The 27090-nt window shown below is 36.1% G+C and overlaps 1 pseudogene; it reads left to right on the top strand.

Annotated features, from left to right (window-relative positions):
• The first annotated feature begins 1975 nt into the window (after positions 1-1975).
• Positions 1976-26989, top strand: LOC132272927 (uncharacterized; annotated as a pseudogene).
• Positions 26990-27090: the final 101 nt, after the last annotated feature.

Genomic DNA, 27090 nt, shown 5'->3' on the forward strand with positions numbered 1-27090 from the left:
CCAATGGATGCATAAATGCTTCATACTTCATTTCATCAATTCAACCATACAGTTTTTACATACATTTTTCAATAAATTAATAAGTTACTAAAAATGGACAACTCATATTCTCATTTCTCATTTTACTAGTAATTTAAATATAAAATTCACAAATTCATTTCCATAGTCATAACATAAATTGTCATAACAATTGAAAATCATGAAAACAAACCAACACTAAGCATGCTTCTTTACAAGTTAAAAATCATCATACTAATAAGCTCAATTAGCACATAACACACATTTATCACCATCAATATAAATAACCTTAATAAACATAATCACAAAAAAATAAAAAGTGGGCATGCTTAAGTCAAATTAAGGGAAAAAAATTCACAAGAAATGCAAGAATTAGTGGATTAGAGCACCCCTACCTCAAATTGATGAAAACCCCTAATTTGAGCCCAAGAACCCTAGAATTTCGAAATCCCTAGAGTGCACCAAATGATGATTGGCTCCTATCAAATTGAAGGCCTCGACGAGCTCTCCGACTTTACTTCACAAGGTTCTACCAAATTTCAATTGGTGAGAGTGAGATCAAAGCTTGAAAATGCAAAAAGAGAGAGAGAGAGAGAGAGAGAGAGAGAAAAAAAAAAAAAAAAAAAAAAAAAAAAACGGAAATGCCGAGAGTAAAATGATGCAGCAGAGAGAGAGAGAGAAGCTAATGGGTTTACATAATGGCCTTATGGCCTTTTTGTGGTGGTTAAAATATTGGTGGGGCCCACTGGCTTTTAAAAATCTAATAACTTAACATATATATATATATATATATATATATATATATATATATATATATATATATATATATATGTAAAAACTTAAAACATTACACATAATTTTTTTTGGTCCATCCCTGAGCACCATAATTAAAAACTAACAAATACACAAACGAGACAAGAATTTACGTGGGTTATAAATTTTTCTAAAATTTATTTATGACATGGCAAAAAAAATTTTTGGCTAAAGAAGTGTGATGGTGAAGCTTCCTTAGCTTTGAAATTCTTGGGTAGCAAGAATTATTTTTGGGCAGCAAGAATTATTCTTGGGCAGTAAGTGTTATTTGTCTTCTAAATGAAGCTTTATAATATCCAAGTATATTTTTGGCTATAAATAACCTTGCACTCATTCGATTTAAAGCATCTGAGAGGCATCCGAGAGCAAGACAATATATGGATCAAGGGAGTATATTGGTTTTGTGTGTATGAGAAAATCCTTTTGTGTGTACAATCTTCAAGAGAGAGTTAAAGTTTGTATTTGGGTGGTTTTTTCTTTTTTATGTAAACCATATACTATTTGGAGTATTTCTTGAGTGTTGAGTGAGTCTTCTTTGTTGGTGAGTAAGTAGTGTGAGAAGAGAGATTATTGTGAGTAAAAATCAAAACGTTCTTCAGTTTGTAATCTTCTTCTTTATAGTGATACGAATCATCATTGCCCATTTGTGAGGGTGAACCACGTATAAATCCTTGTCTCGTTTGTGTATGCCTATTTATTTTTCTTGACATTATTTTTCTCTTGTTCTCATAAACTCCTATTCGATCCTTATTTTATAACAAATTGATATCAAAGTTTGGTTCATGTATTGTGTATAAATACTATTCGGGTACTGTTCACAAATATGGTACTATTCAACGAGAAATTTTTTGGAGAGTTTTTTTAGTCAAGGTGGAGATTTGTTATAAATTTGTCTAAAATTCATTTATGACATGACAAAAAAAAAAAATTTAACTAAAGAAGTGTGATGGTGAAGCTTTTATTTTTTGAAAAAAAACAGAAAACAATATTTCACTATTAAAATAATTAAAAAGAAACAAGGTACAGTAAGTCAAACCCAAAACCATTGTAGACCCAAACCCCCTCACTCCAAATGATACTGATACCATGTGATTTGGGATGCCTTCGGATTACCATCGTGCCTATATTTATAGGCCAATGTTGCCGCCAGTAGCCAACAGCATATCCACTATTCCAGCTCATAGATACCTAACATTTCTTGGCCATCACTTTTCCTTGACCTCCAAGTTTCTTCCAGCCCACAAACTTTGACTTCAGTCTCTTGAACATTCCAGCATGGTACACATATACACAAACTCATTTCCTGCATCACTATTGCCTATGTCTCCATGCCACATCATTCTGGCCGATTACCAAATCTCACATTAAGCAACAGATATATTTTAGCCACGTCATAAATGAATTTTACACAAATTTCTAACACTACTTAAACCGAACTTTTCATCTCTAGCATCCCAAGACAACATCTTGTGTTCTCTTCCACCACACGGAGTGTCCAACAATGACCATGTCTTCCATTCTTTTCCCTTGTTTTTGCATCTTTGTTCTATGCTATGCCACTGTCCTGAACCCTGTTTCTGCTATGCAAAGTTGTGATTTTCCCGCAATTTTTAACTTTGGCGACTCGAATTCCGACACTGGTGGACTGGCTGCAGCCTTCAATTGGACCAACCCACCTTATGGAGAAACCTTCTTTCACATGCCAGCAGGGAGGTTCTCAGATGGACGGCTCATCATTGATTTCATCGGTATGTATCTACCAGTATCACTTCCGATTTTAGCCTACTTTAGGCATGTAACATTTTCTGTCATTACAATGTTTTATAGTGGTGCAAAGGGCTAGCATGCTTGAGACATGGATATCCATTTCAGTGGTAGGTCCATGAAACAGCATGGTCACTCATTTTGACACAAGTGAAAAATACCAAACACTTGTTATTATTATTATTATTATTATTATTATTATTTTTTGGGAAATTTAAGCAATTAAAGTACTTTGTGTTCACAATGCAGGCAGACTTATCATTTTAAAGACTATTGATGAAGCATTTTGTGTAACTCAATTTTCCTTCATTCTGCTGACCTTATTGCCACTGCAGCTACAAGTTTTGGCCTCCCATTTCTGAGTGCTTATCTCAATTCTTTGGGGACCAACTTCACCAATGGTGCAAATTTCGCCACTTCAGCATCAACCACCACACTACCACGGTTCATTAATCCGGTGGGCGGATTCAGTTCCTTCTACTTAGATGCACAATACTGACAATTCACACAATTTATATACAGATCACAGATTATCAAGAAAATAGGTAAATGATATTATTGCACAATATCAAATTAGCATTAGCCCATATGGTATCTTTACTTTCCAAAGGGGAGGTTAAGTGTTTTAGCCATATTAAGGGCAATATTGTGGGTGTGTGCGGGTTTACTTGAACTTCTAAAAAAAAATATGATCGTGCAGTGCCATTTCATCTCAATATTTGCTACATTCTCTGTTTAAATGTCTTCTGGAATTCAATCACTCTTGCAGGAGGGATATACAAGGATCTAATGCCCGAGGAAGAATATTTTCAAAAAGCCTTGTATACATTTGATATTGGTCAGAATGATCTTATTCAAGGTTTCTTTGGTAACATGTCCATAGAGGAAGTGAATGCTTCTGTCCCACATATAGTCAACAGGTTCTCTACTAACATCAAGGTATAATCTTCATCACAAAAGGGCTGCATATACCATATGTGTAGTTCTTCTTTCTAATGATAGTTACATTTGATATCTTGATGAGAAGGAAAAAAAAAAAAAAAAAACCTTGTGATATGATGTAGAATATATACAAGTTGGGAGCTAGAATGTTTTGGATCCACAACACCGGACCTCTTGGCTGCCTTACCTATATCTTGGCAACTTTTCCGGCGGCACAAATGGACAGTGCCGGCTGCGCGAGGGCTTACAATGAGGTAGCTCAGTACTTTAACTACAGGTTGAAGGAGGCCATTGTGCAACTCAGGAAGGACCTTCCTCTAGCTGCAATTACATATGTAGATGTATACTCTGTCAAGTACTCTCTCTATACTGAACCACAAAAATATGGTATGTCATACTACAAAAGCTCCATGTTAAACATAGTTTTACATTGCATCAGCATAGGAACAAAATTTATATATAGATATAAATATGAATGTGTCATTTATGTTGTGTTCGTAATCTGCAGGGTTTGAGCATCCGCTTGTCGCTTGCTGTGGCTATGGAGGGAAGTATAACTATAGCAGTGTGGGAGATTGTGGAGATACTGTCACTGTTAATGGCAGCCAAATATTTATCGGTTCGTGTGAACGCCCCTCGGTTCGAGTAAACTGGGATGGAGGTCACTACACTGAGGCAGCAGCGAAGTTTGTTTTTGATAAAATTTCCACGGGAGAATTCTCAGATCCACCAGTTCCCTTGAGAATGGCATGTCACAGAAAATTGGACTAAAGTTTCTCAATATATAGTGCAATTCACTTCAGCAATGGATAATATATATATGCACATACACCTATATGATATGTGTTTGTTATAGTTGTTGTTCAATTAAATGTAATAATAAACATCCAACTCAGCTTAGCTACTGGTATTGCTACTTGTGTAGATATATCTCTATATATAGAGTATTTTCAGAATCTGCAAACTGATATTGCTACTTTGAATGTAGAGTGAAGGAAAGGGAATTGGTACGTGTCCCAAACCGTCATTTTACAACAGCTTATCTGAATGTAGAGTGAAGGAAAGGGAATTGGTACGTGTCCCAATTGTCTTCTTATCTCCATTACAATTGGTGGTTTGATATTATCACATTGTGTGTGTGTGTATATATATATATATATATATATAGCATATGATGGAGATAAGAAGACAAGTGAGCAGCAGCCGAGATTGGGAAGAGAAATGGAATAAAGAAATTGTAATGGCGGGCGAGATCTACTAGAAAATATTTAATAGTTTGATTAAGTTTTATTGTATTTATATATATATTTATATATATATCAGTTGGAGTAAGGGAGCAGCCGAGATTAGAGAGAAAAAGGAAAAATAAAGAAAAGATATGTGATGTTGACGGGCTAGGCATTTGTTTGGCAAAAATGTCTTTCAACTTTGGCTCATTATACAAGTGGCCGGGCTTTGTTGTTTATTGAGAGACGGTGGTGGCGGGGTCCACTTGTGTTTCGTTTGGTTGTTATTGAATTGCTAATTGTTTGGTGAGCAGTAGTAGTATGATATTTGTGTCGGTGCATTTACCTATATATTATAGTATCTGTCTTTCAGAGTTTGTTGAGGAAACAGAAGGATAAAATTAGAGAAGACACAGCGAGTGAGCCGAGATGGACACACACGGAGGGTTTGGAATTGATGATTCAGCGATGATTTATTTTTTAGTGTAAGGTTGTTTATACGTTGAATTACTTAGAGTGATTTTATCTTAAATATTTTACGACTATTATTTCGTTAAAATTTTATATATGTATTTTTGTTTAAAAGCATATTTATATTTTCTAAAGCTAATTTTTATGTAACCTCCTTGAATTTTTTGTTATAATTCTTCGTGAGACTTCCTCAAGGGCAAATTCAGGAATTGTTAATGGGGGGCTAATATTGAATAAGAAAAAATTGGGGATCAAAAGATTAAAGTGTTAAAATGTTTTAGAGGAAATACGGTTAGACTTTAGAGGGAGAGAATAAGTGAGCTTTCTGATTTGTGAAAATTTAGAAATTCACGAGTTCTTGTGCTTTCGCTTAGTGATTGTTTAGGACTTGTTTGGCTTGAGCCTATTTTGTTGGACCTTTGTTTTAAAATTTTGACTTAGATATTATGTTTATTTGGATGAGTTAAAATTGAGTAGGGGGCTAATACTAATACTAATTTTTTCTTTTTTAAAACATTGGGCTAAATATGCCTATACTAAAAAAAAAAAAATTTAGGGAGGGGGGCTCAAGCCCGCCCAAGCCCCCCCTTATACCTATACTAATTCAGCTATCGAGGATGATGCTTCAGGATTTCTAGTTACGGGTTTAAGAGAGCTGTATTGCGGGATTTATTTTATTTATTTAGAGATTTTGTTTATATATTTGAGGAAATTTGATTTTTGTATTAATAAAGTATTTTTTTTTTTTAATTCTGGGTGTATATTGAAGTATATAAATAATCATTCATTCTACAAACTTGCTCCATAAATAAATAATTATTTTCAACTCCAAAACAAAATAATCATTCACTTTTTAGTAAGGAGAAAAAAATATCAAAATTCTATAGAAATTATAGAAGAAATAACTATTCATTTTTTTTTTTTTTTTGGCCATTATCATGTTTTGCATGAATTCTTAATTTTTTTTATTATTTATGGTAATATTCGATTGCGAGGCTTACTGCCTTATGAATTGGTAAAATTTCATAAGCAATCGAATTAAAGTTATGAAAATAAAGATTAAAAAATTTAGAATATTAATGTTGGATGTAATGATGGAGAGAAATTGCTTTGCCGTGAAGATAGATGAGGACAGATGATCGTGTTGTAGAAGGAAAGGAAATAAGAAGGAAAAAAAAGAAAGAATGAAAAAACGGTTTAACCCGTAAAAAATGGGTAATGTCCATCTTTAAATTTTTTTTCTTTTTAGACACATTTTCTAATGACATTGGACCACATCGGAGGATGAATTTCATTCTCCTAGATGGAGGACTCAAGCATTGTCCAGTTAGACCAAATAATTGAAAAGTCTATCTTTTCCCACAATATCGCCATTCCTTTCGTAAATTTTGATTTCTTCTCGGTAACCTACCGAAAATTGGTTGCTGAAGTCAACGAAAGATGAAGAAGATGAGGTCTTTCTCCACACAAACAGACACACACACACACACACACACACACGCATATATTGTAACAATCCGAACCCGTAGGTCCGAACCGTTAGCCGGATCCTTAACCGAACCCGAGATTAACTAGGAATAACACTATTCTTTCTTACGTCAATACATATTATACATGTTATTCTGGGTTTATAAAGAATAAGTAATAATAAATAAATAAATAATAATAATAAAATAAGATTATATCTACAAATTTTGTCAAAAAGGTCTACTAACCCATCGAACCCTGTGGAGGAGCGTCGTCCGCCACTTGCCTTCCGTGTCTTGAAAAATGTTAATATAATGGGGTGAGCAAATTGTTCAGTAGGTAGCGCCTAAGACCCACCTCTTGTAGCCCCGTGAATCCAAACAATGAATAGAAATAGAGAATAGGGATCATACTAGGCCGGGAAAGAATACAACATTAAATCCAATTTCAAAATAACAATGCCGTGCCATGATATGTGATGCCATGAATGTCGCTCCCCATACTTAAAATCACTTCCATTCTTCACTTTTCAAACTGTTAATGTAACCCCCTTCGGTAACCCCTCAGCGCCGAGAGAAATATTGACTATTGTCCAAAACCCTTGGTACCTCCGCGGCGTCATTTGGGGCCCAGATAGCTCAACCATGTTAGGGCGATCTCCCTAATTCTCTCTAGGTTACATTAACTCCACGGACCGTTGGTACCCTGCGGCATCCGGGTTGTCATAAAATTCTTTTCTCAAATCTTTTTTCCAACACCCCTTTTTCATTTCAAAACATTTCTTTATACCCTTTTTTCATGCCCATGCTATGAATGCATATCACATGTCTCTTTAATACTATGGAAATAGAGAGAATTATTATCACACAATTAATATACTTCCACATAAAATTTTCAATAAATTATTAAACATCATAGGCATGGAAAAATTAACATATTAAGCATACTTTACAATAATTCTTAGAAAAATTTCATGACCTTCCATGTATCATTTTTAGCAATTTTGTCAACACAATAACATAAAGAAATTACAATAATTCTAAGGAAATTTCCCTAAGTTTCCATATATCATTTCTAACCAATTCAACAACATAATAAGCATGAAAAATTAACATTTAAAACATGTTTTCTACACAAATCCAACCATACACCCAATAACATGCTTCACATATCCAAATAAATCAATAAAAATAACAATCAACTTAAATTAAATATACTTAACATGGATTATAGTAGAAAATTCACAAAGGTGTAAGAAAAATGAGAATTAGAGACTCCTATCTCAAATTAAGCCAAAAACCCCCAAATGGGTCTCAAAATCAGAATCCCTAGAATGCACTAAAACTGAAATTGCTCCTAACAATACGTAAATCTTGCGGTGATTTTTAATTTGCCGCAAACGGTACTTAAAAATTCCAAATATTGAAAGAGAAATCTAAGATCAAAGTTTTGATTGCAAAAGAAAAAAGAAAAAGCAAGTTTGAGAGGGAATGAGAGAGAGCAACGGGACAGAAGACAGATTAGAGACTAGAGATGGTCTCTTGACCATTAAAATTAAAGGAAGAGTGGGCCCCACTATTTTTTTTTTTTCCTTTTTTCTTTTATTTTAATTTGCACCACACATAAACATATATAGAGATACACACATAATAATAATTTATAACCACATAAAATACATTAAATAAAATGCCTGAAATGCTAATGGACTGGATAAAAATTCCCGTATGCAAAAATTCCGGTAACAGGTCCACACGAGACCGTCCGGCCCGAAAAACAAAAAAATGTAAAAATGACAAATCCTGAATTTCAAAGAGTCCTGAACTTAATGAAATGTCCTAAACAACTTACGGACACAACCGGCACACCCTACAGTGTCCGGCAAGCAAAACAGCAAAAGACGAAAATGCCCTTACAACAACAAAAATTCCAAAAAAATAAAAAATAGCGAAAATTGAAAACATCACATATATACACGTATATGTATACATAGAGTATTTTGTAAAGGGAAGTGATCAAAGGCGAATCCAGGAATTGTCAATGGGGGGCTAGTATTGAATATAAATTTAATTACACAATTTCATAAGCAATTTTTTTTTAATGGATTAAAATGGGGGACTAATATTACTATTAAAAAAATTTTTAAAAAAAAAAAAAAATTTGGGCTGAACATACTATACTAAATTTTTTTTTTTTTTTGGGGCGGGGGGGGGGGGGGGGGGTGGGATCAGCGTCTAACCCAAATTTCTAACTTCATAAGTAAAATGATAATTTTTTGTTTTTTCCAATACCATAACTACCCAGGAATCTAACATTTTCATTTTCTCCTCTCTCGTATGTATAGTCTCATTTTCTACTATATCTTTTCACACAAACGAAGGGAAGTATTGAACAACTATCAAATCTCCAAGTGCCATTCAATTCCTTCTATGGTGATGGTAATTTTTTCTTTTATTTTACTTTTTGTGTCAACTTTTAGTTTTGGAAATTTTTTTTTTTTTTTTTTTTCCGTAATTTTTAAGAATTAATTTAAAATATTTTGAATCTTGAAATTTACCTAATTGATGATAAAACTACTCATCATGCCTAAAGTAAGAGATTTTTTATTTTATTTTATATATATATATATATATTTTTTTTTTATTTGTGTGTGTTATAGGCTTAAAGTTTAGTTTTGGATTTTTGATCTAGTGAAGGTCCATACCAATTTTTTTTTTAGCTATTATATAATTATAAAATTTGAAAATTGCCTCCACCAAAATTACAAAAAAAACCCTACTATTGCTCCCAACCCATAGTTTGAATTTTTTTATCTTCTTGTTATTAAAGATCCACACCCTCTCACATGATTTTTTGGGTCCGTTCCTGAGCACCGTAATTAAAAACCAGCAAGCATCAAGCCTAAAACCAGGAGAAGCCCAATGCCAGTACCTCACCTAAAACCTTTTGATCAAATGACTATCTTCTTGGTTACAGTGTCATACGGGGCACTAATAAATAAATATATTCATATAACCTAAAGCAGAAACTGAGAGCAGATATGTTAAATTGAACAGCTTTATGTGTCACCTGAGAACAATACAATATGAAAGCTATACATATGCAATGCTTGAGCATAATGGCATAAAAAGGACTCAAACTAATGACTTTGGCATACTAAAAAAAAATTTTACTAAAATTTTGCACAAACACCAAATTTTACTAAAAAAAAATTCAAGATTACTTTTTTATTTTGCAAGCTCTGGAAATCAACTCTAACATGAACAAAAAATAAACAACAGAAATTGAAGAGTACAAAAAAGGTAAAAAGGAGAGTATTTGGACATAAATAAAAAGTAAGGTTTCATCCAGTCATCAAAACTCAGCACCATCTCCCAAAAAGGCCACTCATATTCATTTCATAATAGGTGGACAACTCCTTGCACCTAACTAACCCACGTATCTCATCAATCAAGGAGAGTGGCTCTATGTTAATGAGCGAAGTGAAGTGCCCCATGGGCCGAGCCGCCCCTGAGTCACGTAATTGAAAAGTCCATCTTTACGAAATATAAATCAATTGATGCAGAAGAACACGTATCATTAGATATCAAGATTGTGTTTGAAAAAAATACCATGATGTGGATAAAAATGAGAGAAGTTTCTTCTGACAAGTTATTGAAAAGTCTACTTTCACACACTACATAAACTAAACTTTTCATCTCTAGATTCCCAACACAACATGGGGTGTCCAACAATGACCATGTCTGTCTCTCCCCTCTCTTGTTTTTGCATGTTTCTTCTGTGCTATGCCGCTGTCCTGAACCCTGTTTCTGCTGTGCAAAGTTGTGATTTTCCGGCGATTTTTAACTTTGGCGCCTCGAATTCGGACACTGGTGGACTGTCTGCCGCCTTCAATTGGACCAACCCACCTTATGGAGAAACCTTCTTTCGCATGCCAGCTGGGAGGTTCTCAGATGGACGTCTCATCATCGATTTCATGGGTATGTATCTACCAGTATCACATTCAATTTTAGTCTACTTTAGGCCTACATTTCTGTCGTTACAATGTTTTATGGTGGTGCAAAAGGCTAGCATGATTAAGATAGGGATATTCATTTCAGTGGTAGGTTCATGGGACACTCCTTTTGACATAAGGTGAAAAATATCAGACACTAGTATTTATTAAGTGAAGAGAACTTGGCATGTTTTTTGTTTCTACTGTTTTTACGGTGTTCATTTTGGCAACAAAAATATGCTTGGTGTGGTTTTATTTTAATTTATCATGTGCTAAAATACTTGATGAACAGTGACCCAAAACAAAAATACCAAAAAGTTATTTTTTCTTGATTTGACAACTGCTCATGACCAAAAACTATAACTATTTATATTTTTGTTTCCGACATTTTCACATTAAAATATCGTTTCCAAACGTGCTTTCGATTTTTTTTCAAAACACTCGTGCAACAAAAATATTATTTTTATTTTAGTCAAAAACAAAACACCTAAAATAAACATGTCAAACGGATATGAGTCTTTTAAGACATGTTGGAAAAAACATTTCAAAGGTTCGACGCATTATGATGCCAAGTTGAACATCGATGATCAATTAATGCGATTTTTATTAGTAATAACCATGTCTCGAGTGGTTATGATTTTGCGATGTCATTTAGATTCCTTTTGAAGAAACATAAGTAATTTTCTATATTAAACGATTGAAAAATGATTCTTCGGCAATCTCAAAGGGATGGTGGACCCCACTATTTGTGGTGAGCTTCGCTCCCCCCATTGTGAGAGAATCGACTTATGACGACTCGACTTGTATGGCATTGCTCGTATCACATATTAAACTCTAAAAGGGTTGACACGTTTTAGAAATGCTACTGCCTATCCATTTTTCACATGGGGGACTTACAGTACTCATTGAATCGTGTGTGTTCCTCGTTGTGACCCACCTCATTATAGTCCCCAAGCTGCACATGACAGACTTTTGATAGCATTTTACTTGGGGCCTAGCATGTTGAAATGCATATGGCCATACAGGGAATAGTCAGAAAAGCTATCCCAGTCATGATTCAACCCAAATAGATTAATGAAATATAGAGCCACAGAAAGTATTTTGTATTCCCAATGCAAGCAAATTGTCATTTTAAATGAGGCATTTTTTGTAGCAAATTGTCATTTTCTTCCATTTTGTTGACCTTAACATCAAATTGTGCCACTGCAGCTACAAGTTTTGGACTCCCATTTCTCAGTGCTTACCTCAATTCTTTGGGGGCCAACTTCACCAATGGTGCAAATTTCGCCACTAAAGCATCAACCATCAGACCACCACTGTCCATTATTCCGGTGGGTGAATACAGCCCCTTCTACTTAGATGTACAGTACTGGCAATTCACACAATTCATATACAGATCACAAATTATCAAGAAAACAGGTAAATGATATTATTGCGCAGCGCCATTTCATTTCAATATTTGCTGTTTTCATCAATTGGAAGTTGAGTGTTCGAGCCCTGCTAGGTGCAATATTGTGGGTGTATGCACGTTTGCTCGAACTTTTTGAATATATATATATATATATGCTACATTCCCTCTTTAAATTTCTACCTATTTGTTAATCTGGAATTCAATCACTCTTGTAGGAGGGATATACAAGGATCTAATGCCCGAGTTGGAAGATTTTCAAAAAGCCTTGTACACATTTGATATTGGTCAGAATGATCTAAGTCAAGGTTTCTTTGGTAACATGTCCATAGAGGAAGTGAATGCTTCTGTCCCAGATATAGTAAACAGGTTCTCTACAAACATCAAGGTATAATCTTCATCACAAAAGTGCTGCGTATATCATACGTGTAGTTTTTCATTCTTATGACAGGTTACATTTGATAACTTGAGGAGAAAAAAAGAAAAAAAAGGCATGACTAAAAATGTGGTATTGTAATTGCTATAACTATGACATTGTGATATGATGTAGAATATATACAAGTCGGGAGCTAGATCGTTTTGGATCCACAACACCGGACCGATGGGCTGCCTTCCCTCTATCTTGGCAACTTTTCCAGCCGCTCAAAAGGACAGTGCCGGCTGCGCGAGGCCTTACAATGAGGTAGCTCAGTACTTTAACTACAGGTTGAAGGAGGCCATTGTGCAACTCAGGAAGGACCTTACTCTAGCTGCAATCACATATGTAGATGTGTACTCTGTCAAGTACTCTCTCTATACTGAACCACAAAAATATGGTATGTCATACTACAAAAGCTCCATGTTAAACGTAGTTTTACATTGCATCAACATAGGAACAAAATTTATACAGATATAGATATACATATGGATGTGTCATTTATGTTGTGTTTGTAATCTGCAGGGTTTGAGCATCCGCTTGTCGCTTGCTGTGGCTATGGAGGGAAGTATAACTATAGCAGTGTGGGAGGTTGTGGAGATACTGTCACTATTAATGGCAGCAAAATATTCATCGGTTCCTGTGAACGCCCCTCTGTTCGAGTAAACTGGGATGGAGTTCACTACACTGAGGCAGCTAACAAGATTGTGTTTGATAGAATTTCCACTGGAGAATTCACAGATCCACCAGTTCCCTTGAGAATGGCTTGTCACAGCAAATTGGACTAAAGTTTCTCATATATAGTACACATACACCTATATGATATGTTGTTGCTATAGTTGTTTAATATATACACACATACACCTATATGATATATATATGTGTGTATATATTGAACAACTATATATTTTCTTCAAGTTCCATGTACTACCATAGAATAAAGGCTTACTGTCCTGCAGCCTGATATATACATATGCTCTTCGGATGTGCCTTCAGAAAATAAAAAAACAAAAAAACATTACCTTTAGAGCAATTCTCTTTTCATATATTGGATCGAATTTTCATTTATCACAAGTTTCTTGTAATGTTACTCACTTCTTCTGTCAAATGTTGCACTTAAACAATCTTTGTTGATATTGGTTTCTAATGGTTTCCTATCTAATACATACCATTGTTGATTTAATATGCATCTTGTTCAATGTACGAGACTACTGCTTGTTGCTATCAAAGCCCAATTAATTTAAGTTTTATCTGTAATTCATTTCGTTAGCATACATTTAGTCACATGTTCACGATATCATGTGCAAACTACATGAATATATTTATTGATTACAATCCTTTCATGTATTTTAGTCAGTCTTTTTTTTTTTTTTTTTTTGGTGCAAGTAATATTGCACCTCAATTGTTTATGGTCAAACATGAATCCCACATTTCTTGACGACTCCACATGAATGTATTTATTGATACATTTCCCACAATATAAATCAATTTTTTTTTTTTGGTCTTTGAGTTGACATTTCCATGAAGGATGTAAAAGATCGCAAATCATTAGATTTCAAGATTGTGGTTTAAAAAAATACCATGCTTTGGATAAACATGAGAATTTTCTTCTGAGATAGTATTGAAAAGTCTACTTTCAAACACTACATAAACCAGACTTTTCATCTCTAGCTTTCTAACAAAACACCTTCCTTCCTCTCTGTTCTCTTCCACCACATGGAGTGTCCAACAATGACCATGTCTGCTTTTTCTCTCTCTTGTTTTTGCGTGTTTCTTCTGTGCTATGCCACTGTCCTGAACCCTGTTTCTGCTATCCAAAGTTGTGATTTTCCGGCAATTTTTTACTTCGGCCACTCAAATTCCGACACCGGTGGATTGGCTGCAGCCTTCGGTGGATTGGCTGCAGCCTTCGATGGAGAAACCTTCTTTCGCATGCCGGCAGGGAGACTCTCAGATGGACGGCTCATTATCGATTTCATCGGTACGTATCTACCAGTATCACTTCCAATTTTAACTTACTTTAGGCCTACATTTTCTGTCATTACAATGTGAATGTTTTATGGTGGTGCAAAGGGCTAGCATGATTAAGATTGGGATATCCACTTCAGTGGTAGGTCCATTTAACTGCATGGACACTTATTTTGACATAAGTGAAAAAGAAAAGAACAAGAAGATCATGGCTAAGACATGTTGCAAAAATCATTTCAAAGGTTTGAAGTATTATGATGCTAAGTTTTTTTTTTTTAGGTAAAAGGGTAAGCTGTAAATAAATAAAAATAAGAATGTACATGAGGTCCAACAAGGGACATTACAAGCCAAGAAAACAACTTACAATCAACAAGAAAACTGTGAACAAACTAGAAATACAACTAACAAGCAACCTGACACTGCTAAGAACAGACAACTCTCAGCCACCTTCAATTCCATAATTCATAGTGTAGTTGCTAGTCCATAATACACCATGAGTGACCCCCAGCAAATGCGCATCCCTTTAAAAATAATTGATGGAGATCATTTAAGGAGTCCAATTTCCTTAGTTCCAAACCAGTCTTGAGCATGATAGAGGCAAATCTAGCTCTGACTGTGCTCTTGATGAGAGAAATGGTATGCTGTGGTGATAAAGAAATGTTCCTGAACGCCCTTGCATTCCTCTCCTGCCATATGAAATAAATTGCTGCAACAAGCAGAAGCTTGTGTGTTATAAAGTGACTTTGAGCCCAGTTGCAACTACACCATGTAATGAGGTCCTCCCAGGAGGTGGGTTGAATGTAAAAGCCAGCTGCATGCTGGATGAAGTTCCAAATGGATGCACTATATGTGCATTTGAAAAAGAGTTGGTCAAATGATTCCCAATCAGAAAGACAAAGGTAACAAGCATTTGTATAATGCTTGTTCAACATTGGTTTAGTGTCCGAAGTGTACAATCTCTTTCTCATTGCCACCCACGCTATGTGACTATGCTTGGGGATATGGTGTTTAAACCAAATTAGGTGGTGCCAAGGAAAGGATATAGATGGAGGGTTGAAGCAATCCATGGTATGCTTCTGAGAGAAACCTTTTAAGGGACACGGCAACCACTCAATTAAGTCAGGGGAAGCTGAAGGGGATGGAAGGGACTGTAATTGATTGAGAAAAGATTGAGACTGTAGGAAGGGTATATGCTGTAGGTGAGGAGGAGTGGCCCATTGATTGTTGGAAATCAGGCTATCAACTGAGACTTGTGTGTTCAGTTGAAGAATTTCCATATCAGTGAGGCCTAGCTGGGTGGTTAAGGGTCCATTTGGCAACCAATAATCCAACCAAAGCATTGTGTCCTTCCCTGTCCCAATTCTATGCTTAATAAGGCCCCTACCCATATCCCTTAGTTTAAGTAAATTCCTCCAAGTTGAACATTTCTTTTGCCTTGTAATATAGATGAAGTGGTCTATTCTCTGTAAAAATGCCAAATGATATGAAATTTTCCTAATTCAGTTGAGGCAGTTAATGTTATTTTATTAGTAATAATCATGTCTTGAACATATATGATTTTAGCTAAACGAGTTAACAACTTTTTACTTAATCTTTAGCTGCCGAACCATCAATATAAATAAATGGACATATGAGGGAGAAGGAAGAAGGAAGAAGAGAACCTTGAGTAAAACATTTCACTTCGGTGGTCTCCTGTTAGGGTTACATGTTGGTGGAGAAGAGAGATTTATGGGATTTGTTTTATTTACGGTTGATATGGTAAGCCATTTATGGGATTTGTTTCAATTAGGGACCACGATTTAAGGAAACTACCACCAATGACTCACCATATCAATGTAATAAAACAAATCCCATAAATCTCTCTTCTCCACCCACATTACACTTGTGGCAAGTAAAAAAATCATAAAAAATAAGCTTATATGCGAGGAAGGTGAGGAAGAACATGAGAATATCCTTTTGTATCTCGAATAATCCATGGTCTTTTTGTTGAGATGGTGATCATATTTTGTTTGCTATGGGGCTATTCTCTTTAATTTTGTATTCATCGTACTTGGCCCTCTTGTGAGAGTGTATAAGAGGGAAGGGGCCTGGGGAATGAAAGCCAATTCAAAGTTTAAGGTTGTGTTACATTTTAAGTGGTTAAAATGGTGCACTTTGGGATTGGATATGTTTAGGAAGTATCTGACACGTATCTGTAAGCAGTCGAGGAGTATCGGTATTTGATACGGGTATGAAACTAATGCCTGTTGGAAAAACATTATGGAAGGGTTTTATATGAGAAGTATCGGATACGTGGTCGAAGTATCTATAAGAATTATCGGATACGTGTTGAAAATAAAAATAAAAATTTAAAAATTATGGATATGTTTAGGAAGTATCATACATGTATCCGCAAATATCTGAGGAATATCGGAGTCCGATACAGCATCACCTTTGTAGAAGTATCCGTGCTTCTTAGGAGAGTTGATCCTTATTTGAACACTTTTAGAACTAGTTTTTTTTAATTAAAAAAAACGCTCTATATCGATACTAGATGGTGTTTTGAGCATTTTACCCTTTATCAAATATGTTCACTTTATATGAGGTGATGCATAAACATAGTTACATACCATTGTTGATTTAATAACATTCTGTTCAGTGTATGAAACTATTGTCTGTTGGTAAAAACACCTGGTTTACAACAGGATTTTATCAAATATGTGGTTGAAGTATCTAAAAAATATTTGTAATATTTCCAATTTTCAGCATTTTCCATTTTTCTGGAAATTTGTGAAGACAAGGGTATTTTTGTCCTTTCACTTTTCGTCCGGGATTGTGGTTGGGTCCTGTTGCATTTTTCACATTTTAATTTATGTGAATTATGTGACAATTTTATGTTGATATGTATTATTATTTGTATAGTGTAGATAATTGAAGCATAAAGATAAAACAAAAAGAAAAGCTAGTGGCGGGACCCGCCACTCACACCACAAAAGGTCTGGAGACCATTTTTTTTTTTTTTTTGCTCCATCTTTCTCTCTCCCCGCTGAACTCTCTTCTCTCTCATTTTCTTCTTTTTTCTTTTCTTTTTAGAACCAAACTTGGGATCTTGATTCCTTCTTCATTTCTTATCGGATTTAAGTGTCGTTTGAAACAAAACGATGAGCACGACGAGCTCTACGTGCTTGTACCAGAAATTTCAACTTTTGGTCCTCTTTGGGAGCTCGAATTTAAGAACCCATTTCTAGGGATTTTGCTCATTTTGAGGTAAGGGCATCTTAATCTTCTCATTTCTTGTTCTATTATGAATTACACCTCCTTGCTATGTCAAATATGTTTAATTGGGAGTTAATTGTATCTATGATTGTATGAATGGGGTCTAGAGAATTTTCAAGATCTTAAATATGATTTGTTTCATGTGTAAAGTATGTTTAGATGTTGTTTTATCATGCCCACTATGTGTTAATATGCTGAAAATGACTAGTGAGAACATGTTTATTTAGATTGTGCCAAATTTTTCATTGTCATAATATTGAGATTATATGTACATCCATGCACATGTCATTGGGATGCATGAAATGGGAGAATTTGTCTTGAAATGAAAATGGGGGAAATTTTGGGAGAAAAGTTTTGTGAAATAGTTTTGATAAACCCGGTCGCTACGGGGTTACCAACGGGCCAGTGGTTAATATAGCCTAGAAGGACTGTAATATTTGTAATTTATTTACATATGTATATATATGTGGTGGAGAATTGTTATGTGTGTGTGTGTGTGTGTGTGTGTGTGTATATATATATATATATATATAGAATTGTGGTGTAAAAAAATAAAAAAAAAAATAAAAAAGAAATTTTTTTAATTAAAAGTGGTAGGACCCCCTACTAATACAAATTGTGGCCAAAAGGCCATGTTGGCCTCACATTTTATCCCATTCCCGTAAGCTCTTTATCTCTCCCCCTACTTGGTCCATTTTCTTTTTCTTTTCAAAATAAAAATTCAATCATTGATTTCTCCTTCATTTTTTGATATTTTTTAGAGCCGTTTGCGGCAATGCGAAGAGCGCGTTGAGATCTACGATTTGATTGGAGCAAAAGTGGTTTTAGTGCAATCTAGGGATTTCGAATTTAGGACCCATTTTGAGGATTTTTCTACAAAATTGAGGTAGGGATTTCTAATTCACATTTTCTTGGATTTTAGTGAATTACCTTTCATTAATCGTTGTAAAGCATGCCTAAATTATGTGGATTCTTGTAAAGATGACTTAATTGTTATATATGTAATATGTGGTTATGTGCTAATTGTTATTTGAGGAGAATACATGCTTAAATGATGTATATGAGAAATGTGATTTTGTGTTAGTTGATGTTTTGTGTGTAAGCATGTCTGTGTGGAATATAATTTATGCCTTGTATGTTTATTATGTTAAATTAATGTTGAATGAAAGCATGAATTACGCATTTTGAAATTTATTATGGAGAGCATATATGAAATTCAATAGTTGAATTGTGTTTAGAAGCATGAAGCATTCATGCATCCATTGGGAAAGAAAGAGAAAGGGAAAAGTGTTTTTGAAGCAAATGAAATTGTTTTGAAAAAATTATTTTTGAAAAGTGTTTGTGAAAACCGGACGCCTAGGAGGCGCCTAGTGGTCCGTTATGTTAGTGTAGTCTAGAGGGGAGTATGGTTGAGCTAACTCGGCCAGATGCGACGCCTCGTGGATAGTTAGCCAATCCTCCCTTCGTAACGCCTTAGAGGTGTTTTGGGTCAGATTGCACTAATGGTTTGGAAGTTGAAACGGTAATGTTTCAGAAAATGTGGAGCGACATGGGCATGACATTGCACTACATAGGCATACATGGCATAATTGTGACTTGAATGACAATTGTGGTTATATTTGACGTTGTGGTTATGGATTATATCCCCGGTATAGTATGATCCCATTCTCTTGATTTCTATTCTATACGTGGATTCATGGGGTCACAAGAGGTGTGTCTTAGGCACCTCCTACTGAGCATTTAGTTCACCCCATTATTTAACATTTTTCAGGATACGGGAAGGAAGTGGAGGACGACACTCCTCCACAGGTCTTGATGTGTTAGTGGACTGTTTTGTCATCCTTTGTAGATATGATCTCATTTAATTATTATTATTATTATTATTATTATTATTTATAAACCCTGGAATAACATGTATAATATGCATTAACATAGGAAAGGTCGATAGTATCCTTAGTTGACCCGAGTTCCGGTAAGGACCCTGTTAGCGATTCGAACCCACGGGTTCGGGTCGTTACAAATTTGGTATCAGAGCAATGGCTCAAAAACCAGTAGGACGACGGGTAGAGGCCTACCTAGGGTTGTGTGGAAGGTGGATTGCATTGTTTATGTCCTTATGTGTTAAAGTGTTTATTACCTAAGACGCATGTTTACTTGCTTAATTGTTTATATGTTTACAGTTTTGAAGGCATACCTATTTGCCAAGTGCTTACGTGTTTAAATTGCCGTATATGTAAATGAAATGCAAAAGTATTTGAAAGCATATTATACATGATCAAGTGGAAAGTATGTGATACATGACAGTGGCAAGCAGTAGGCACGGTTGGTGCAATTTTCTTTTATGCTAATGTGACAAGTAATGAGCCTAATATATGCAAGCATGTTTTGTATAGTATTGTGGGTTTCATTCATTTTGTATACGTATATATCTATATTCATATATGTTTATGCTGTTGAGCATAGATGGTTGTGTGGGTTTTGACCTAAGTAGGCGAGGAGCTCGGTTGCTCCAGGGTTGTTTGGGGTGCTGGTTCTTATCGAACGAATGGCACGGACTTCTAGCTCGTGGATTGAGCTATTTGGTGTGTAATCATTCTGATCTTTTTGTTGTATTTTTTGCGGTGTTTAGAGCACGACTTTAGAATGGGTTCGTATTTCTTGGCACGGTGTCTATGTGATATATGAGTTTCCTTTGTTAGTGCATGGGTTTTGTGACTGGAAAGGTTAGGTGTATGGAGTGACGGTTTCGTGGGAGAAATGTGTGACCTTAGGGGGTTTGTGCTTGTGACTTGGGTTACAGTTTGGTGAGGAGGTTCTTTTCGAACCGGTCGTGGTAGGTGTGACAGAAGTTGTTTGAGTCACGAATGTAGTCTATGGGTTGTAAATGTGTATTGCGGGTGTTCTGGTGCAGTCTAAGAAAGTGTGTTGGTTACGGTTAGTTGAGAGGTGATTTTTTTGTTTCGAAAAGTTACGGGAGTATGCTACGGGTAATCGACTCTCGGTGGGTCGATTGCATGGCTCGATGGATGAGTGAAGTTATAAGTTGTCATGGTTGTCGAGAGAGTCACGAGGTGAGGTATAGTGGTCAGTTTTAGCTATGTAATGTAGGATTGCACGATAAGGCAGGTAGTATAGGGTCATTGGTATGTTTGGTTGTTGCAGGTGAAGTGATAGATGGTAGGTAATGTGTTACCAAATGAACTGTGTTTTTGAAATTGAAAGCTGTAGACTGGAGTTGAATTTTATGTTGCGTATGGGGTATGAGGAGGTAGTGCTTGTTGTTTAAGGATTCAAAGAGATAGACTGATGATAAGGATGATTGGGATGAAGTTGATCTTGTAGGTTTAGTTAGTTACCCCATTTGACTTTTGTCGGGCCAAGGGGGTTTTGAGGAACCGAAAAGAGGGAAAGTAGTGACGTTGAACCTGGGGTATGAGGCTTCTTTGTTTAGGCATGTAGATTACCTTTGAAATAGTGGATGAAGTGGTCGGTTGAGCGTTAGTGATTGATTGTATTGTTGATGATTTTAAGGAGACAATTGGGTGTTGAGCATTCTGAGATTTGTGCTCATTTTGTTTTGAGGATTTGTCGGCATAGCATTGTCGTATGAAGGTTCTTTCCTAATGGTAAATAGTGGCTGTTGTGGAAGGTATCGAGAGTAATGCTTATTCTTTTGTTATGATGGTGTCATAGGTTGAATTGCTTGGTGGTGACTTGGTGATGTGGTGAGATGAGAGGTTTAAGTTGTCATTTGAGGATGATGGTAGTAGAGACGTTATAGCGTGATGTTTAGTATTGATAAGCAGAATGATTTGGGGTATGATCAGAAGGTGGTTTGGAGATTATGAGTTGTTTGTTGTATGTTTTCAGGTAGGTGATGGGGGTTATGTATCAGTCGAGGTAATGGTGAGCAGCTTAGTCTTTAGAGCCAGTGAGGACAATGTTGCCAGATAGGCACCTTTTTCTTTTGACAAGTAATGGGTTGATGTGACTGACGTCACGAATCTTATGCATGGTGTTCGAGGTAATGTCACCTGGGAAGGTAGAGATGGAATGGGTGGTAAAATGTCATTTTATGGCATAGAGGTTATCATTTGGGAGTGACTGTATCTAGGTAGAACGGGATATGGTGTCCGATGGGTTGTGATCGTTTCTAGTGTTGGTATGTTGTGAGCAGTTATGCTCTTGTTTGATGGTTGTGTTGTGAGTTGAATCTTAGTACTCGACGAATGGGTGGTAGGGATTTGATTGGTTTTGGTTGGCATGGGTGTTGCGGGGTATCGTATACGAGGTTTCTGTATTGATAGTGTATGACGGTTCGTTAGTGGCGAGGTCGCCTAGAATTGAGTTCGTAGTTCCGTACGGGTATCCATTTGGTTCTTCTCTTTGTGTGTAAGGAGTTTAGTTCATCTCAGGTAAGATTGGGTGTCCATGGTTGGACAGTTGGTGTGTAACATGTGACAAGATGTCGGGTGCATTCAGGTGCGAGTCGTCAGTCTCTTATGAGAGCGAGGTTTGTTACCCTTTCCATTTGTTCTAGTCCTGGTAAGGACATTGTTTGTCGTGAGTCTTGATCTTCATTTTGGAGTTGTGCGTGTCAATGGGTGGACGGACCTGTGTGTGGTTTGTTATGTTGTTAGAGTTCATCAGTAAGGTTTGGTTGATTTAGTCGACTCACTACCACGGAGGGAGATAAAGTCATTGGTTCGTGATTAGAGAAAGTGAATCTTTGATTTTATTGGGGGAATAATGGAAAAAATTGATTTTGGTTTTGTGATCTCAGGTGTGAAATAGTTGCATTGTGTTTTGACGAGGTAAGACTTAAATAGAGTAATGTTACAAGATGTTTACCTGGTATGGGTGTTGTGAAGAAATTAAAGATCTCTCGTGCTGATTGATGATTGTGACGTTTGGTGCTGTGCCATTTCTAGCTTGTTAGGGTTATATGATTAAAGTAAGATTGGGATTTTTAGAGTAAGAATGTGACTGTTTAACCGTTATGGTTATGTAGAGCAATGGATGGGTAGTGAGTGGATCTCATAATTGTCTTGTGGACTGCGTGATAGTGTGTTTAAGGTTTAGACCTGAGGACAGGGACGACATTTGTGTTAAGATCAGATCGATGATGAGAATGGCCTAGCCAACCATTTCTCATGAATCAGTCCTTCTTAGCACGATGTCGGGTCAAAGGTCAATGATTGTTTCAATTTGTCAAGGATAATGAGGGCACGGTATTTCGCGTTGTGTCAGTGTGACAGTGTGGATTCGGATGGTTAATTTGTTTTGGGTGACGGAGTGTGTTAGGTAGTACCAAGTGTCTGGTAAAGGGTTTGCGGTATGATCATTGATTATTGAAAATCTTGTTTTGAGGATTTGGGTTCTAGGTATAGGATAGTACGTTTTATTACTCTAGTGACTCATAATTATGTAGTCGTTAGGAGATTTGTTGTTTAGTCATCTTGAGGATGATAAGTTTAGTGATTGCTGCTTGGTGTGGTTGGTAGTCGTTGTACGGGTATGTAATGGTGTAGTTAACTGTTAGGTAGTGAGTGTTCGGTCTGAAAGAGATGTGTAGACTAGAGTTGAGCTTGATAGTGAGATGGATGGGGTTCTTTGTCTGGGGTTTTGTGTCCTTTTAGGGAGGCTTTAAGACAGGATGTCATCATGTTCGGTGGTCTTGTGACCGTTCTTCTTGGGCTTTGGAGCCTTGCGTAGCAGTGTAGGGTGGGTCGATGTCCATTTTGAGTCGAGTATAAAATCTAATTAGTTTATGTTATGATGTCGTGAGTAATGAGTACCCTTATAGGGTGGTGAGAATTGTGTTTTTGTGGCAGTGGTGTGTGATTGCCTGGTGACGTCCGGTGTCAAAGGCAATAATGTTGTAGAGTTCATGGTTTTGAGGTTTTGTGAGGTGTTCTCGGGTAGGTGTATGGTTGTGGGCCTCCTTCTTCAAGGAAGGTAGATTTCGAGGACGAAATCTTTTAAGGAGGGTAGATTGTAATGTTTGTAATTTATTTACATATGTATATATATGTGGTGGAGAATTGTTATGTGTATGAATATATATATAGAATTGAGGTGTAAAAAAATAAAAATAAAAAAAATAAAAAATTAATTAAAAGTGGTAGGACCCACCAGTGACGGAGCCAGGATTTCAAGTGAGAGGGGGCACACTGCCAAACAAAAAAAAATAAAATAAAATAAAACAATACGGAGTACACACACACATATATATATATATATAACAACTATAAAATTCAAAAAGACAAAGAAGAAGAAAATTATTAAAATATAAAAAGGAAAGAAAAATAAAAGAACCTTAATAGGAAATAGTTAAAAAGTTTCAATTGAGGAAGAAAAATTTGACTTTTTCTACTAAGTAAATTTAAGGAATGTGAAGAGTAAAAGAAAAAATAAGAATATAATTTTAAGAACTACAAATTCAAGGCGGGGGCACTATATAAATTTTTTCATACATATGGAAATTTTTTTAAAAATTACCACATATATTAAAGGTTGCTGACCAACTCAGGGGGGGAACGTGCCCCCCCCAGGCCTTCATTGGCTCCGTCCCTGGGACCCACCACTTATACAAATTGTGGCCAAAAGGCCATGTTGGCCTCACATTTTATCCCATTCCCGTAAGCTCTCTATCTCTCCCCCTTCTTAATCCATTTTCTTTTTCTTTTCAAAATAAAAATCCAATTATTGATTTCTCCTTCATTTTTTGGTATTTTTTAGAGCCGTTTGCGGCAAAGCGAAGAGCGCGTTGAGATCTACGATTTGATCGGAGCAAAAGTGGTTTTGGTGCAATCTAGGGATTTCGAATTTAGGACCCATTTTGAGGATTTTCTACAAAATTGAGGTAGGGGTTTCTAATTCACATTTTCTTGGATTTTAGTGAATTACATTTCATTAATCGTTGTAAAGCATGCCTAAATTTTGTGGATTCTTGTAAAGATGACTTAATTGTTATATATGTAATATGTGGTTATGTGCTAATTGTTATTTGAGGAGAATATATGCTTAAATGATGTATATGAGAAATGTGATTTTGTATTAGTTGATATTTTGTGTGTAAGCATGTCTATGTGGAATATAATTTATACCTTGTATGTTTACTATGTTAAATTAATGTTGAATGAAAGTATGAATTACGCAATTTGAAATTTATTATGGAGAGCATATGTGAAATTCAATAGTTAAATTGTGATTAGAAGTATGAAGCATTCATGCATCCATTGGGAAAGAAAGAGAAAGGGAAAAGTGTTTTTGAAGCAAATGAAATTGTTTTGAGAAAATTATTTTTGAAAAGTGTTTGTGAAAATCGGACGCCTAGGAGGCGCCTAGTGGTCCGTTATGTTAGTGTAGTCTAAAGGGGAGTATGGTTGAGCTAACTAGGTCGGATGCGACGCCTCGTGGATAGTTAGCCAATCCTCCCTTCGTGACACCTTGGAGATGCCTTGGGTCGGATTGCACTAACGGTTTGGAAGTTGAAACGGTAATGTTTCGGAAAATGTGGAGCGACATGGGCATGACATTGCACTACATAGGCTTACATGGCATAATTGTGACTTGAATGACAATTGTGGTTATATTTGACGTTGTGGTTATGGATTATATCCCCGGTATAGTATGATCTCATTCTCTTGATTTCTATTCTATACGTGGATTCATGGGGTCACAAGAGGTGTGTCTTAGGCACCTCCTACTGAGCATTTAGTTCACCCCATTATTTAACATTTTTCAGGATACGGGAAGGATGTGGCGGACGACGCTCCTCCAAAAGTCTTGATGGGTTAGTGGACTGTTTTGTCATCCTTTGTAGATATCATCTCATTTAATTATTATTATTATTATTATTTTTATTTTATAAACCCTGGAATAACACGTATAATATGCATTGACATAGGAAAGGTCGATAGTATCCTTAGTTGACCTCGAGTTCTGGTAAGGACCCTATTAGCAATTCGAACCCCCGGGTTCAGGTCGTTATAGGGACTAGGGAGTCGCCCTAGTGTGGTTGAGCTATTCGGGCCCCTCGATGACCTTGCGGGGTTACCAAAGGTCTAGGGACGATAGCCAATCCTCCTCTCGTGTCGCGGCGGGGTTACCAAAGGGCGGGCTGTATTAACATTTGAAAGTAATGGTTTTGTGAATGAAAATGGGGAGTGACACTAACATGCACTGCATTTCATTGCACTGCATGGTTTATAATTGGAATTAACGTGCATATTGTTTTAATTCCCTATATTGCATGATCCCTATTTCCCATTGGCGTATGCTTTGTTTGGATTCACAAGGACACAAGAATTGTGTCTTAAGTGTCACCTACTGAGCTTTATGCTCACCCTATTATTTAATAATTTTTTTCAAGAAACAGGAAAGAAGTGGCGGATGACATTCTACCACAGACTTAGTATGGATTAGGAGCTTAATTTGTTGTTCTTGTACTTGGGCCTCACTATTTTTGTAAGACTAAGCATAATGTATTTTGTACGACGACTTATGGACTTTTAATATTATAATCGTACCTATGGGCCGCAACTTTTGTATGAGCTGTCTAAAAGTTGTAAAATATGGACATTGATATTAATCTTGTATTTTGGGACTGTAATTATGCTATCTGGATGATATAGTACGTGGTTGTACCACTATGGAATGCATTAAATTAAGGCATGATGAATGGATGAAAGGGATCCTGGAATATATATATTTTATGTTTATTGTGCTGGGACAGGTTAAAAATGTATTTAAACAAGTTGTGGTAGGCCCATTTTTAGGGGGGGTCATGCCGATTTTTTTTTTAAATGGTATCAGTTTAGGGTTGTTTCAATATTGAATACGTATACGCGAGTATCCGAGCAATTCTTGAACAATAAAGCCACAGAAAGTACTTGGTATTCACAATGGAAGCAAACTGTCACTTTAAAGGCAGTTGTTGATGCATTCTCTCTAGTTCATTATTCCTACATTTTGCTTAGTGCCTGAGTCTATCATCAAATTATGCCACTGCAGCTACAAGTTTTGGCCTCCCATTTCTGAGTGCTTATCTCAATTCTTTGGGGACCAACTTCACCAATGGTGCAAACTTCGTCACTGCAGCATCAACCACCACACCACTTCAGTCCATTATTCCGGTGGGTGCATTCAGTCCCTTCTACTTAGATGCACAGTATTGGCAGTTCACACAATTCATATACAAATCACAAATTATCAAGAAAACAGGTAAATGATTTTATCGCACTGTGCCATGTCATTTCAATATCTACTACATTCACCAATGGGGAGGTTTAGTGTCCGAGCACTATTAGGGGCAATATTATGAGCGTGTGTGCCTTTGCTTGAACTT

This window comes from Cornus florida, unplaced genomic scaffold (assembly GCF_030987335.1).
Source record: "Cornus florida cultivar Cherokee Brave unplaced genomic scaffold, ASM3098733v1 CherokeeBrave_3.0.0_Hap2_Chr09, whole genome shotgun sequence".
In the NCBI taxonomy this organism is placed as follows: domain Eukaryota; kingdom Viridiplantae; phylum Streptophyta; class Magnoliopsida; order Cornales; family Cornaceae; genus Cornus; species Cornus florida.